This window comes from Culex pipiens, chromosome 2 (assembly GCF_016801865.2).
Source record: "Culex pipiens pallens isolate TS chromosome 2, TS_CPP_V2, whole genome shotgun sequence".
Taxonomy (NCBI): Eukaryota; Metazoa; Arthropoda; class Insecta; order Diptera; family Culicidae; genus Culex; species Culex pipiens.
The window spans coordinates 52,582,996-52,599,868 of NC_068938.1; positions in this window are offsets into that span (position 1 = coordinate 52,582,996).

The window sequence follows — 16,873 nt, forward strand, 5'->3', positions numbered from 1 at the left end:
TCCAAAAAACTTCAAAATTTCCATGAAAATAGAAGTCTAATCAACTGAAAACAATCTAAAAAGCATTTTTCTGCATTAATAATCATATTTAGCATGTTTGGGCTTGTTTAAAAATGTTTTGAATTTTTATGAAATTCCAATGTACAGCACCGCAAAAATTTTATTTTTCGCAAAAAATAATTTTTTTGTCAATACTTAGATATTTTGGAAACTAATGATGGCAAAACAACTGGACAGGTGTATAATGCATTTTAAAACACTTTTTTTCATTAAAATGTTGAAACCATGGCTCGTAATTTCAATTTTTATACTTTTTTATTTTTTTGCCCCCCCTCGACTTTGGTCAGAGTCGAGGGACATAAACTTCAAAAAATATTTGCAACGGCCTTATTAATGTTAATTTAATAAATGGGTATATTATTTTTAAGATTGTAAAATTTTTCTGAGTTGTCTTGTATTGCTAAAGACAACATGTCAATAATAAAATTTCTTCCCAAGACACAGATTTTCAAATATTGAAATTTTTGTATGGACAGCTGTCAAAATTGCATGATGCAAAATGCCTAGGGAAGCGCCTCAAAAAGTAAAAATTAAAGTTTAAATTTAAATCGGGCTCTGTTATAGATTTGGAAAACATTTGCATAGAAATCGAGAAAGTTGCAAACTATTTAGAAAATTATTTCCATCGAAAACGAGAATGTGTTTAACGGTTTTGGAAACAATTGAGTATTTACGAATTCGGCAGAACTGATTTTACGGCCTTGGTAACAAAATTTCAAATTATTTTTAAATTCTATTACATTGTCATATTTTTAAGCATACCTGAAGAAAAAAGCAGAGGAAAGTGTATGTGTGGCAATTCTTTCAAAAATATGTTTGTTTTATTCCTTTAAAAATAATTTTAATTTTACAAAAAAAAACTAAGTGATTCATCGAAATCAACCAAAATTCCAGCATACTAACAGAAATCAATCTACTATCCTTTTTTTTGATTAGTATGAAAATGACAGCGTTGAAAATTTTATGCAGCCCCCTATTTTTTTAAAGCTATTATATAATATTTGATATTTATATGTTCGTGTTTATTCAAATAAAACAGAAAAATCGTTTGATCGTTTTTTATACGCATCACCTGCAACCACTTCCCAGATTATTTCCCTTTCCTATAAATAACATTCTTCACATTAACCAATGCCGCCGCAACACATTCCACTCGTTCCACACAAAAAAAAGCAATCTCGGTCGGGCAAAAATCTAATCAAAACACCAATGATTGTCCATTTTCCCATCAAGCCAACTGGTTGGTCAAAACTTTTCCTCCCTCTGCTCAGCTCCTACCCAAAACATTTCAACCACCGCCGTCAAACTTTTCATATAAATCATCCAAATTGACTTCACAGCGCTGGCCCTCGCCAAAACTCATCTCGCGCGGTCATTAATTAGTCGACAGGCCATTTCATCGCAATAACACTTCCGGAGCACGTTTCAGCACACCTCCTCCTCCTCCATAAACTTGCAAACGCACATCAGTTACAGGGTTATTTTTTGTCCGATTCCGGTGGCTCTATTACGGTTGGTTGCAAACGGAAACTTTGTCAACACAACACCATTACACCAGAGTTGGCCGCAATTCTACCATCAGTGCCAATCATCGCGCGTTGAGTTGTGGTGTGGCCTTAACCTTTCATTGACTGTTTGGAGCTTTAAAATATATGTTGTTCTTTTGAAATCTTATTATTCTCACACATTTTATCATAGAAAATCTCTTTATCTTTTTATAGAGAATAATTTTTTAAAAAATTTGCAATTTTTTACCATTTTTATATTTTTTTCAGTGGAACTTTGAGGGTTACCACGCAATCCCACGTCTTACGCAACACGAGAAAGAACCTGGGACCGGTCGCCGTCATCATCGGCACTCGCCGACATTGATTAAGTGTTGACAGGACAAAAGCCACTTTCCCGTCGAGCCCGTGTGGTAAACCGATACGATCACTCCCGGAGGAGTACGAGTGGCGCTTCGATTGGTACCACTAACGATTCGGTTCTGCAATTCTATCCGATGGCCATTTCACTCAAGTGTGTGTGTGTGTGTGCCCACATAAATACATTAACAGAGCTGTCAGCAGGTTCATGTTCAGATATGGCGAGCAAACTACTATCTATTTGTCCTGTCAGCGCGCGCTCGAGTGGCAAAGTACACCAGAGAAGGACTCGAGTAGCCTTATTACACACAGCGATTCTCGTCAATTCACAACCTGCGGCAGTCTAAATTAAGATCGCATTTAGTGGTCCAATTTGCGCGAGCTTTCAACTGCTCAATTAGTCGTTCCGGCGAGAAAACCAGGAAATCAACACCGAGTTGGCCAACTGATTGGACAACAAACAGACGCAACATTTCTAGTGCAATTTAAACATCCTTTTCAAAGCTGCTGCCAGCTGCAGGGGCAGGCTCTTGTCGAGCCAGAAAAGAATGTCCAGCTCTTTTGCTCGAGTTTCATCCTGGCGGCAATCTTTCTTCTCCTACTCCAACTATGAATGGCAAATATCTCATTTCAATGCTAATTTAATGCTCGAACGAATACAAATAATGCCACGATTGTATTCAATTTTCTTCTCAGAAACGAAGAAATAATTTTCACATCGGTGCACGGGCACTGTCTGCCTTTCCGGGTACGGAGCGGGTGGAAAATTTGTAGTTTCACCTCCTTGCAGGAACAGGCACATAGCTAAACTATACGACGGGGCGGTGTTATCTTTCGCTGAGGATAGAGGGACACTGTAAAAAAAAAAACATTGGATAAAAAAGGCAATATTTTTCCTTCAAGCCAAAATTATTTGCAACATAAGCATGTTTTATTTTCGAGATAGAAATCCAAAGTTTATATATTTTTAAATGAAATTGTTTGTTTTCCAATTTAAAAATATTTCCGTATCAAAAAAAGCAAAGCCATCCACTCTAACGACCCCCGGGTCTCTTTTGCAAAGTTTCTGCTCATTTCTAGGCGTCCGATGGTTATGTGTGGTGAGTCACCCAAAACCTCTTTTACGCAAATGGGCCGACGTTTTACTTCCCCATCTGATAGCAGGCCAGGAGGATAAGGCGGGGATCGAACCCGCGCCCCATGGCAACTTAGGGATCGGCAGCCGAAGCCGCTTACCACCGCGCCACGAGGCTCTCCATTCCGTATCAATTCCTTTTATATAATCATCTTCTTGCATTTTTATAATTTAAGGCCACCCTCCCCCTTTCAAAGTTGGCCCGAAAAAAAAACATTTAATTTTTTAGAAATTTTCGATGAACAGTACCGCAAAAAGGATTTTTTTTGCTATTTTTTTGTTTTCGTCAAATCTTACATATTTTGAAAATTAATGATTGCTAAATAACTGAACTAGCTTACAATGCACCTTAAAAAAAAAATCATGAAACTTTAGAAGTATGGCTTGTTATTTCAATTATTTCATTAGCATAATAATTGTTTGGATCTATTTTTTTTCAATTTCTTAGGAATCAGAGAAAACATCAGAGAAATTTAGTTTTTGCTTAGTAATGAAAATTTTGTTGTTCGAAAATCAGTGTTTTGTTGTTAAAAAATATTGCAATATTTTCTTTTTAATCTTTATAACCTGGCAGAGAAAATACATTTTTTTTTAAATAGATAATTGACTTAGCTTTATCTTTACTGAGAAATTGTGAGAGATAAAAAATAAAGTTAACATCAACAAATTTATGATATTGTGTTTTTGTTAGGTTTTTCCAATTAAAAACAGAAAATAGAAAATACATCTGAAATTTTTTTTATTATTTTATATTAAAACAATTTGGACTGAATTTAATTTCTTTATAATTTTTAATCAGAGATTTTTTGCTCGGATAGTAAAATTTAAGTTGAAAATATAGGTTCAAATACAAATAAAAAAAAACATTTTTTATGGAAAGCAAATACAAAAATATGCAGAATTTTGAAAAAAATGTGATTGAATTCTTTGGAACAATTGGGATTGTCCTGAAAAATTGCTGAGCCAGGCTAGCTTTGGTTTATTTTTAAGCGTCGGTTTGAAAATTTTAAGTTTTTTAAATTGAATTGTAATTTCCTATTTTTGATTAAAATATATTGTTTAATATCTGTTTACACTTTTTTTGTATCAAAATGTTGTCTTGTTAAAAAGCCTAACACTTTAAAAATAAATAAAACTTAAAAAATGTGATAGCTAAAATGATCATTGGGTATGGAAGAGACCATCGGAAATAGGGACCAAACTAGTAGGCAGAGTTCATCAATCGATAATTAACAGAAATCCAATATTGTTACTGACTAGAGCATCCCTCGATTTCTGTTATCATCCTCTTTTTTGATTTTTTTTTTACTGGTTTTACTTTGACAAATGAGCAGTTTTATACGAATTCGACAAATTTCGTGTATTTATATTTTTTCTGTAATTTTAGATTCGTTTGAAATATTATGGGAGTCTTCCCTATGACCAAAAAAGTTATTTTAAATTTTCTGCCACAAGGCTTTATACAACATTGGCAGCTCTCCATTCAAAAATTGTGCGTTAATTTGAGAATATGTGTTTCTTTTCATTGAATTTTCTAATCGATTTATTATTTTCAAAAAAAAACTTTTTCTTTACCAAGGATCCATTTTACAAAATTTATATTAAAAAGGAAAACTGTTAGAATCATGTTAGCTCACAATCCATATTTAATCATTTCTAAACTCAATATTTCTAAAAAGTTTTTTTTCGTCAAGCGTGATTTTATAAATCAGAAACTTCGTACGATGACACTGAAAAAAGCATTTAATTCTAACTTATAGTTGAATTCTTAGAATCCACCACAAAAAAAGTATGGAAAATTTGAACTATCCCAGTCTACATTTATTTTCTCCGGTCTTTTTTCTTGGTAAATTTTATTCCATTATTTGTTTTTTGCATATTCCAGCATTTGCATCCAACAATAGCAATTATAACCATTTAAAAAAAGGAAAAAAAAGAGAAAATCCGGCGTCAAATTCCCCGAAATAATGCTAATTGTTGATTTTGTCTCATTTGTTTTTGTTGTTTTAATAATAAATTTCTTATTGTTTGTTTTATTGCAAAAATAATTAATTAAAAATGCAGTACGTTCGTGATTTTATGAAAAATACATAATATGAACTTTTAACTTTGAGCATCGTTTTGCCAAATATTCCTATGATTCATGACGCTAAATATAAACAAAGATCCGATGTATTGATTCGAACTTGATTTATAAATTTTGTCAGGAAGATCGAAAGTCCCAGTTTGGTGAACTATAATTTTGATTCAAATTTCCAGAAAAATTTAAATTGATTGGATTTCTTCAAATTTTTCAACACCATTTGTTGGACTTCGGTATACGCGAGAAGATGCTTGAGAATTCTGATTTTTACTTAATCCACAATATTCCAAATTTTTTGCTTCAAAATTGAACTTTTGGTTGATTCAGTAACACCCTCTGAGAAAAAAAGATAACAAAAAATTGTTGTTTCCTAAGTTTGCTAAATCATGATTTTATTTTCAATGATTTTTTACTGTTTGCTTTTGATTTATTAAAACATTTTCTGAGTTAACTTAAAAAATGATGAAAGTTTTACCTTTTTCAATTTAATTTTCATAGTATTTAAAAAAACAGTAGATTTCTAGAGTCAATTTTTCAAAACAAAATTTTTATTGTTTGCTATTTGGATGATTTTGAATACCTTCAAACAAGGTGGTTTCAAAAATACTTTATCAGAGAATTTACGTTTTGTTAAGCGGACATTAAAAAAAAAAAAAAACTCCAGACTTAATTTCAATTCTTGGATTATGGCAACTGTTATATTTTCAGGTGTTGGCTTGCTTGAATTTCATGTTGAATTTGGAAAATTTCATGAAAATATTCAAACATTTTTCAATGTGATGCTCCTGCCGTTTCCAAGTACGACAGAGTGGAGCGTTATCATCATTTGCATTCAAGAAAATATTAATTTACATTTTGTAAGCCTTGGAATGTGATGCTAACAATTCACGCTGCCAATTATGATGATGTACTTTTAAACGTTGTGCTCTTTTGAAAACAGTAGATTACAGATTTACAAGAGTTGTGAGTTTTCTTCAAAGATTTTCTCAACAAAAACAAAAATAAACTAAAATTCTACTCAACAGTATGCAGATGCAAGAAACGATTAAAATAGCAACTTCAAGGATAGTTTCCATTCTTCCAAGAAACAACGAGCTCGTACAGAACGATGTGTACGTCCCAGGACGGGGTAATGAAGTTAGATAAAAAGGTAATACCATCTTGGAAAGCGCAGTGGGTGGAAATAATTGAGAAAATTTACCCCCTCGATAAGCACTTCCTCTGGGATCCCTCGGGGGTTCCAGTTGCTACGCGCCACTTCCTTTGAACTTGTGGGTAATATCCGTAATGGACTCCCGCCGGCAATCTGTGAGGACCATGGCTCTTCTCTCAATTGTCTTACGGAATGTTGGTAGGGTGGGAGTGAACTTGCAGAATGCCGTTCGAGATGGCATCATTAAAGTTTGTTTTTGGAATATCGATTATTTTGTTACAAATCCAAATTTTACTAAATTTAAATGATGAACAATCTTCAAACGAATAAAAATAAGCCCCGAAAATCTCGACTTCCGAAAGGAAATCCAATTACCAAAGTTCGTGTCCAAAGCGTGCAACCTGATAACCCCTTAAATCGGACGGGATCAACCTGCAAACTTCCTTCCTGGTAAGAAAAAGCGCCCCCAAATTGAGCGTGCACGGTTCGTAAATTCGTGCCCTCGACATTCCAAACAAACAAAAAAAGTGAACCTTTTTCTGGCACTTGACGCCACCCACTGTGGACCCTGCAATTTATGGCGGTTTAAATTGACGAAACTTTTGCTGGCGATTTCTTTCCAAGAACTCAAACTTTTCTTGTCCCCTTTTTCGGAACCAGGTCCTCGACTTGTTGGGAAGGCAACTCTTGAACCCAAAGTCAACGGTCTGCAATTTTTCTCTTCACCAGCCTCTGTCCAATCTTTCATCTTCTTCCAAGAAAAAAAAGAGGAAAAAAACTAGATAAGGTTTAAATCCATGACTAATGATCTTTTGCACTTCTTTTCTCGCTTTCCCGAGTTTTTTTTTTCTTCTCGCTCCCCTCAAATGTAATTTTACTTTCAACCCAAGGACGACCAACGCGTTCCAAGTTGGGCAACTCTGCTCGACGACCAACTTGGGGGGGCACATTAGCCGCAAATAAAACGGAAAGTTGCCTCAGTTTGCACAAACTGTTGAATAATGTCCCCTCCCTGGCTGGGGCGGCTCCGCAATCTTGGGGGGTGCTTGCCAAGCTAAAGTGAAATATTAGCTCAATGGTATCGCCACCCGATCAACCGAACTCCGCGTTGAGGAGACGTTTAAGAGGGATACGCAGTAAGGACGGCGGGCTATGATTTGGCCCCAGGGATGCTGGGAGAGGAGGCAGGTGGGGGAGTCTCCAGTACTATTGATAATAAAGACAAATGGCGAGCGTTTGGGGATTTGTAGAAAGTTTAGGCAAATTTACGTAATGCTTCTCGTAGATGGGATTTGAGAAATTCAGTCAGTTTACCAGTCTTTCGGCTCTGGTTTCTCTGAAAGTCAAACATCAAAACTAATGGTCTTAGCTACTCTTTATTTGTAATTTTTATTCATTTTGCCTTTGCAAATTTAATTTCAATTGTTTCTCTCCCTTCTACAACATTTAAAAAAAAAAAAAAAAAAAAAAAAAACAGGGAGCAAAACTATTTTTTCTGGAAATTTAAATTACATAGCAAATGCTCCAATCGATTGATTTTTTTTTGGATCATTGAATAACATTTATTATTGTATTGTTTATCAAAAAGAGCACTTTTAAGCTTTTTAAAAAATTGGAATTTTGGTATCACACATCACAAATGATGGATTTTAATGAATGCACCTGTGTTTTCATTGATTTTTTTTAATATTCATTAAGGGTGACAACTACTTTGAACTGTTATTTCTCAAATTTCAATTAAAAAATAATAATTTTGGTCTGCCTAAATAAAATGTTCTTAATCCTTTAAATTAATATGGAATACATGTATTTTTGATATCATTACAGTTTTCTATTTAATTTTAATTATTCGTATAATCAGGATAAAAAAATTGTTCACACCGAAGTTACATTTTTCCACCAAATTGCCACCATCAAGTTTTATTGAGGTTTTATGGTAGTATCTTGGTTACGTTTAGGTTGTGTTTCGGCATTCACAGCAACCAATAAGTATGGATTGATTAAAAGGTTTTAAGAAGGTTTTATGACTCGGACTTTAATCCTGGTGACAATAAAAGCTAAATAGCTTCTTATAAGGTTTTAAAAAGTTTTAAGAGATTCTTGATAACCCGATTTCAATGCCATGCCAAACGGTTTTATTGCATGCTATTTCTTAAAAATCAAGGGTGTTGTAGCTGTCAAATGCCAAAATATCAACTCGCTTCATCCAAAATAATTCTTTTGTAATTAAAATCTTGCCCCGGTTTTGCACAGCCACGGTTATGATTCGTTCAGCTGCCTCGGTTAAGCACGACCCAGTGCTTATCACAGCTTATGGGATTTTGGCTATATGGGAGTCATTGCCTATAATCCTATGAAAAATCATCCAAACTTCAAAAATTTATAATGTTTTGTAATCGGGGTGATGTCAGCTATCCATTGCAAATATAATTACATGAAAGTTTTCACAAAAATATGTATTTTTCCTGTATTTTAAAAACACAATTTTTCTCGAAAAAAAAAAATCTGAAAATTATTGTTTTTGCTATACACGTCCCGCATAAAAAAGTACCATATAAAAACTTTTTTTCATATGGTAATTGAACTTTAAACTATATTGTTAGTACCGTTTCCAAAAATGTTTGACTACTATTTTAAAAATGGTATTTATATGGTTGGCATGAATTTTTACTATCTCACAAATGGTTTAACCATCTGGCATAAGGGTGGTTAGCAATGGTAACTTTAAAAAACTCAGTACTATTTTCGTCAAAAAACTGTTTGTTGTATGGTAAATAAATGGTTTAAGTACTATTTGGCAAAAAGTAACCTTAAATCAAACAGTTCACAAATAGTTTAATATAGTTAAATTTTAATTTTGGGAAATTGAAAAACGATTTCACAAATAGTTACCATTTCTCAAAGTGTCATTGTATGATCCAATATGGTAATCAAATGGTAATTTTTTATCCGGGGTATCAAATGATCAAATTTTCACCAAACTACGTATTTTCGAAATACTCAAAATTTCATTTTCTACAATATCGGTATCAAATGGTCGAGATTTTTGCATACATTTTGAAAGTAATATTTTTTTTGTGAAATGCTCAAAATTATCACAAAACTACATGTTTTTTAAAAATACTCAAAAATTCAGTTTTTTACAATATGGGTGTCAAATACCTAATCGATTTTTTTTCAGACATTTCGAATGTTATAAAACAATTTTTGAAAATAGTGAAAAAATCACAAAATTACTCATTTTCGAAATAATACTAAAAATTCAAGTTTTTCAAACAATAGGTATCAAACGGTAGGGACTTTTCATGCAGTTCAAAAGTCATAATACAAATTTTTGAAAACAGTCGACATTTTTGCAAATATACGTATTTTGGAAAAAAATACACAAAATTTTAGTTTTTTTTTTACAATAATAAAATGAAAAAAAAATGAACGGGATATTTTCATACATTTCGATAGTAAAAATATATATTTTGTGAAATACTCATATTTTTACAAAACTACGTCTTTTTGAAAAAATAATTAAATTTTGTTTTGTCAAAATTTTTAGTATTTTCAAAAATTTGTGTTATAATATTAAAATGTATGAAAAAAATTGATAATTTGATGCCCATATTATGAAAAAACGGAAATTTTTAGTATTATTACGTAGTTTTGTGATTTTTTGTTTGTATTTTTATAAATGTGTGTTATAACTTTCGAAATGTATGAAAAAATCCCGATCATTTGGTACCCATGTTGCAAAATCAATCATTTTGAGTATTTTTTCGAGAAAAAATGCTTTTCTAAATACAAGAAAAATACGTATTTTTGTAAAAAAATGTTTTTGTCAATTTATTTCTCCAAAATCTTTCTGTTGTACTTTTTTTTGACAGAATTTCATTTGACCTCGAAAAAATAAATTTCCTGTAAAATTATTTTTTAAAATTCAAATGTTTTTTAATTATCTCTATTAACAGCTTTCGCACCATGATCAAGTTGTTATATGATTGGGTTGGTTGATTTTGATTTTTTCTTTGAAGAAGACAATATTAGAGTAATTCTCTATGAAATCGGTCTTTTTTCTTCAATTTTATTTTTGTATTTTTTAATCCGACTGAAACTTTTTTGGTGCCTTCGGTATGCCCAAAGAAGCCATTTTGCATCATTAGTTTGTCCATATAATTTTCCATACAAATTTGGCAGCTGTCCATATAAAAATGATGTATGAAAATTCAAAAATCTGTATCTTTTGATGGAATTTTTTGATCGATTTGGTGTCTTCGGCAAAGTTGTAGGTATGGATACGGACTACGCTGGAAAAAAATGATACACGGTAAAAAAAATTTGGTAATTTTTTATTTAACTTTTTATCACTAAAACTTGATTTGCAAAAAAACACTATTTTTATTTTTTTTTTTATATGTTTTAGAGGACATAAAATGCCAACTTTTCAGAAATTTCCAGGTTATGCAAAAAATCATTGAGCTAGTTATGTATTTTTGATTCCCTACTGATTGAATCAACAAATCGAAATATTGGTCGCAAAAAATTTTCAACTTCATTTTTCGATGTAAAATCAACTTTGCAATCAAAAAGTACTTCAGTGAAATTATTATTAAGTGCACCGTTTTCAAGTTAAATCCATATTTAGGTGACTTTTTTGAAAATAGTCGCAGTTTTTCATTTTTTTTTAATTAGTGCACATTTTTGCACACCTTTAGGATTTTTTTTTTGAATAGCTGAGAAAATTATCTATATTTTGCTTCTTCGGACTTTGTTGATACGACCTTTAGGTGCTGAGATATTGCAATGCAAAAGTTTAAAAACAGGAAAATTGATGTTTTCTAAGTCTCCCCCAAACAACTCACCATTTTCTAATATCGATATCTCAGCAACTAATGTTCCCATGTTAAAATATGAAACATTTGTGAAATTTTTCGATCTTTTCGAAAACAATATTTTCAAAATTTTCAATTCAAGACTAACATTTTAAATGGGCGTAATATTGAATGTTTGGCCCTTTTGAAATGTTAGTCTTGATTTGAAAATTTTGAAAATATTTTTTTCGAAAAGATCGGAAAATTTCACGAATGTTTTATATTTTAACATTGAAAATCAGACCATTAGTTGCTGAGATATCGACATTAGAAAATGGTGTGTTGTTTGGGTGAGACTTAGAAAACATCAATTTTCCTGTTTTTAAACCTTTGCATTGCAATATCTCAGCAACTAAAGGTCGTATCAACAAAGTCCAAAGAAGCAAAATATAGAGAATTTTCTCAGCTTTTCAAAAATATTTTTTCTAAAAGTGTGCAAACATGTGCACTTAAAAAAATGAAAAACTGCGACTATTTTCAAAAAAGTCACCTAAATATGGATTTAACTTGAAAACGGTGCACTTTATAAAAATTTCACTGAAGAACTTTTTGATTGCAAATTTGATTTTACATCGAAAAATGAAGTTGAAAATTTTTTGCGACCAATATTCGATTTGTTGATTCAATCAGTAGGGAATCAAAAATTCATAACTCGCTCAATGATTTTTTGCACAACCTGGAAATTTCTGAAAAGTTGGCATTTTATGTCCTCTAAAACATATCAAAAAATAAAAAAAAATAAAAATAGTGTTTTTTTTGCAAATCAAGTTTTAGTGACAAAAAGTAAATAAAAAATCACCAATTTTTTGTTTTACCGTGTATCGTTTTTTTTCAGTGTAGTCCGTATCCATACCTACAACTTTGTACCGAAGACACCAAATCGATCAAAAAATTCCTCCCATTTTTGAACATGCGAAAAAAGAGGTGTTTTTCAATAATTTGCAGCCTGAAACGGTGATGAGATAGAAATTTGGTGTCAAAGGGACTTTTATGTAAAATTAGACGCCCGATTTGATGGCGTACTCAGAATTCCGAAAAAAACGTATTTTTCATCGAAATAAACACTAAAAAAGTTTTAAAAATTCTCCCATTTTCCGTTACTCGACTGTAAAAATTTTTGGAACATCTCATTTTATGGGAAATTTAATGTACTTTTCGAATCTACATTGACCCAGAAGGGTCATTTTTTCATTTAGAACAAATTTTTTCATTTTAATGTTTCGTGTTTTTTCTAACTTTGCAGGGTTATTTTTTAGAGTGTAACAATGTTCTACAAAGTTGTAGAGCAGACAATTACAAAAATTTTAATATAAAGACATAAGGGGTTTGCTTATAAACATCACGAGTTATCGCGATTTTACGAAAAAAAAGTTTTTTCGCATGTTCAAAAATGGAAGGGGTCGTACCGCCCCTCCGTCACGAGATATCAAAAAACGGACCTCGGATTCGTGATCAGGGACAAAAGTTACCCCTTAGGACAAAGTTTCACGCAAATCGAAGAGGGTTGGGGCAACTGCTGTGTGAGTTGGCGGAGAATTACCCATTGATAATCATATTTAGCATGTTTGGGCTTGTTTAAAAATGTTTTGAATTTTCATAAAATTCCAATGAACAAAACAGCAAAAAAATTTATTTTTCGCAAAAAATAAAATTTTTGTCAATACTTAGATATTTTGGAAACTAATGATGGCAAAACAACTGGACAGGTGTATAATGCATTTTAAAACACTTTTTTCATTAAAAAGTTGAAACCATGGCTCGTAATTTCATTTTTTATATTTTTTTATTTTTTTGCCCCCCCTTCGACTTTGGTCAGAGTAGAGGGACATAAACTTCAAAAAATATTTGCAACGGCCTAACAGCTTTTGCACCATGATCAAGTTGTTATATGATTGGGCTGGTTGATTTTGATTTTTTTTTTGAAGAAGACAATATTATTGCCTGTTGATGTGTATAACCTTTGCCTAACAGTAATTTAACGAAAATTTAATGCGCTTAATCAAATTAGAATAGTTTTGTTCCTCTTTCAAGTGAATAATTCTCATTTTCCAGAAAAATTGTTGATCCCTTTTTCGCTCCAAAAACACTTGCTTCAGCGGTATTTCAAAACTGTCATATCAGAACCCTGAAACATAATTCCAATCCTTTTTCAAAAATTTACCAAACCCGAATCCATGAGTAACTGTTTGTGACACAGAGGTCATCAGATCTTCCTAGCAACAAGCACCCCGTGGTTGTTTCCAGTTACACAACGTTTGCTAATAATGACCACTTTTACACCCAAAAGTAAGATTTCTGACAACTAATGTTGTTAAATCGTTAATGACATAGTTGATCAAAATTGGTATAATTTGTTTTAGCAGGTAAACTTCAGTCATTTAATGTCAGATCAACATACATTTTCTTTATAAAATTTAGCTTCCCTAATTCAGGTGCATCTGAGTGGGGTTCAGCAACCCTAGCCCTCGGGGGAGGGCCTTCGGAAACGGGACACAGACCAAACATCGCATCTTGGGCATTGCATCCATACAATCGAAAACCCAGCTGAGCAGCAAACATAAACAAAACCCTTACCACGTCTATAGGTGCGGACTCAGAACACGACCATGTGCGAAGGGGTTTGTGTACCAGAATTTCACGGTTAGATGGGCTCACAATCTCAACCCCCACCTTTGCGGGTTGGGGCGGTTCTGGATTTCGTGGGAGAATGCGTAAATCATGCGGTTTAATGGGTGGCATTGATTTCTGGTCAATATTTGCACAGCTGATTGTTCATTAAGCTTGAGCATGATCTCTTGCCCGTTCAGGCATAATCTTGTGTGCATTAGGTGTCTTCTGATTAACATTCAATTACTTCTAGGGATAATGTCTATTGAAGAAGTCTCTGGCTTTAGTAAGTATCATGAGCAAATAGCCACAAATATTTAATTGAACTTTTTTAAACCTTCATTTGTTTTAAATAGCGAGTTTCATCTTCTACATTACATAATAGCAATGTTATTTTCAACAGCTCCATCTTGTAATCCATCTCCCACACATTAAAATCCCTTCATCTCTCCACGATAAGCATTCCGGGAAAATCTCTACCCTGACGTTATTAAGTACGTCACCGCAATAAAATTTCAAGTGACGAGCTTGGATCCCCCACATTCCAGGCCCACCTGTGTGCCATCCTGCCAGAACCCCAATCTGGTTTCGGCAGATTCCGGAGTCCCAGTTACGGTTGAGAATGGCTTTTGTCTACGCACCGTCCGCGGAAAACAGTCATAAAATTCAAAGTGAGATTTATCCTCTCCGACACACGCACGTGGTGGAGGTGGCGTTTCCCAGGGTGATAAAATTGTGTGTTGCCGAGATTGCCTGACTGTGTGGGGTTGTGAATGCGTTTGATATTCACAGGTCCTTGTCGGTCTTATCGCCGTCCGTGGGCGGGGGAAATGGCTTTTCTCGACGAGGTAGAGCAGGGATTGAAGGATACGCGCACAATTTCAAGGGCTGAACCTAGGAAGAATGCGGAATATTTTGGGACGCCACCACATGGGTCTATGAAACGTGATTATGCTTATAAGGGTTTGACGAGGTGCGGTGAAATGAGGAAATAAACAGGGAACTGTTTCTATCAGTCGGAATTTATGATACCCACTCCCAAGGGATGGTTTCGTACTTGTCATGGTGAGGTAAAAGTAAGACTTATTTTCTTTGAACGTGTAGTAAAAGGGAAAGGAAAACAAAGGATATTTTGGTTGAAACAAATTTAGATATGCTTGTTTAAAACAAAGTTTTATTTTTTCTCGGTATCGAACACATGTAGCGACATAAAATTATATTTTTTTGCTCTTTAATTATCATTAACTTGATAAAAACACAAAACTTTAATTTTTATAACCAAAAGTTTGGACAATAGTTGAAAAGATATCATCAATTGAAAAACAAAAGGCTAATTAGGTGGAACCAGGAATGATACAATCGCAAACAAATCATTTTCGCTTGCGAATTTTCTTCACCCACGAAAGAGAGAGGAGGCAAATCACGCAAAACAAAATCGCTCCGGAACTTCTTCAAGAAAATCAATCTGTTGAAGATTTTTTGAAAATTTTCTTGTCAGTGGGTAATTCTCAGCCAACTCACACAGCAGTTGCCCCGACCCCTCTTCGATTTGCGTGAAACTTTGTCCTAAGGGGTAACTTTTGTCCCTGATCACGAATCCGAGGTCCGTTTTTTGATCGTGACGGAGGGGCGGTACGACCCCTTCCATTTTTGAACATGCGAAAAAAGAGGTGTTTTTCAATAATTTGCAGCCTGAAACGGTGATGAGATAGAAATTTGGTGTCAAAGGGACTTTTATGTAAAATTAGACGCCCGATTTGATGGCGTACTCAGAATTCCGAAAAAACGTATTTTTCATCGAAAAAAACACTAAAAAAGTTTTAAAAATTCTCTCATTTTCCGTTACTCGACTGTAAAAAAATTTGGAACATGTCATTTTATGGGAAATTTAATGTACATTTCGAATCTACATTGACCCAGAAGGGTCATTTTTTCATTTAGAACAAAATTTTTCATTTTAAAATTTCGTGTTCTTTCTAACTTTGCAGGGTTATTTTTTAGAGTATAACAATGTTCTACAAAGTTGTAGAGCAGACAATTACAAAAATTTTGATATATAGACATAAGGGGTTTGCTCATAAACATCACGAGTTATCGCGATTTTACAAAAAAAAGTTTTGAAAAAGTTGGTCGTCATCGATCATGGCCGTTCATGGTCACCCGCGACAGACATGGACGACGAAACAAAGAGAAACACAAAAAGTAACTTTTTCAAAACTTTTTTTCGTAAAATCGTGATAACTCGTGATGTTTATAAGCAAACCCCTTATGTCTATATATCAAAATTTTTGTAACTGTCTGCTCTACAACTTTGTAGAACATTGTTATACTCTTAAAAATAACCCTGCAAAGTTAGGAAAAACACGAAATTTTAATATGTAAAATTTTGTTTTAAATAAAAAATGACCCTTCTGGGTCAATGTAGATTCGAAAAGAACATTAAATTTCCCATGAAATGACATGTTCCAAAAAATTTTACAGTCGAGTAACGAAAAATGGGAGAATTTTTAAAACTTTTTTAGTGTTTTTTCTCGATGAAAAATACGTTTTTTCGGAATTCTGAGTACGCCATAAAATCGGGCGTCTAATTTTACATAAAAGTCCCTTTGACACAAAATTTCTATCTCATCACCGTTTCAGCCTGCAAATTATTGAAAAACACCTCTTTTTTCGCATGTTCAAAAATGAAAGGGGTCGTACCGCCCCTCCGTCACGAGATATTAAAAAACGGACCTCGGATTCGTGATCAGGGACAAAAGTTACCCCTTAGGACAAAGTTTCACGCAAATCGAAGAGGGGTCGGGGCAACTTTTCCCGATTTCGTGTGAGATGGTAGAGAATTACCCCAGTACCATTCAATACTATTTATTTCGCTTTGTTTACACACTTTGCCCATCTACCAAAAGTGTAGCATTACACCTACAAGTGAGTAGTGAAAAAGATGTTCCACCGAATAATCAAGATGATGAATTTTGGAAAGAGAGAAGAGCCATGCTCTCTCCGGATTTTTCTCTTGATGAACGTCAAAAGATTTTAATTTACAATTTTTTTGCAAGCTTCAAAATGCGTTTTGTAGATCTAAACAAAACCTACAAATTGCTTTCAAAAGAT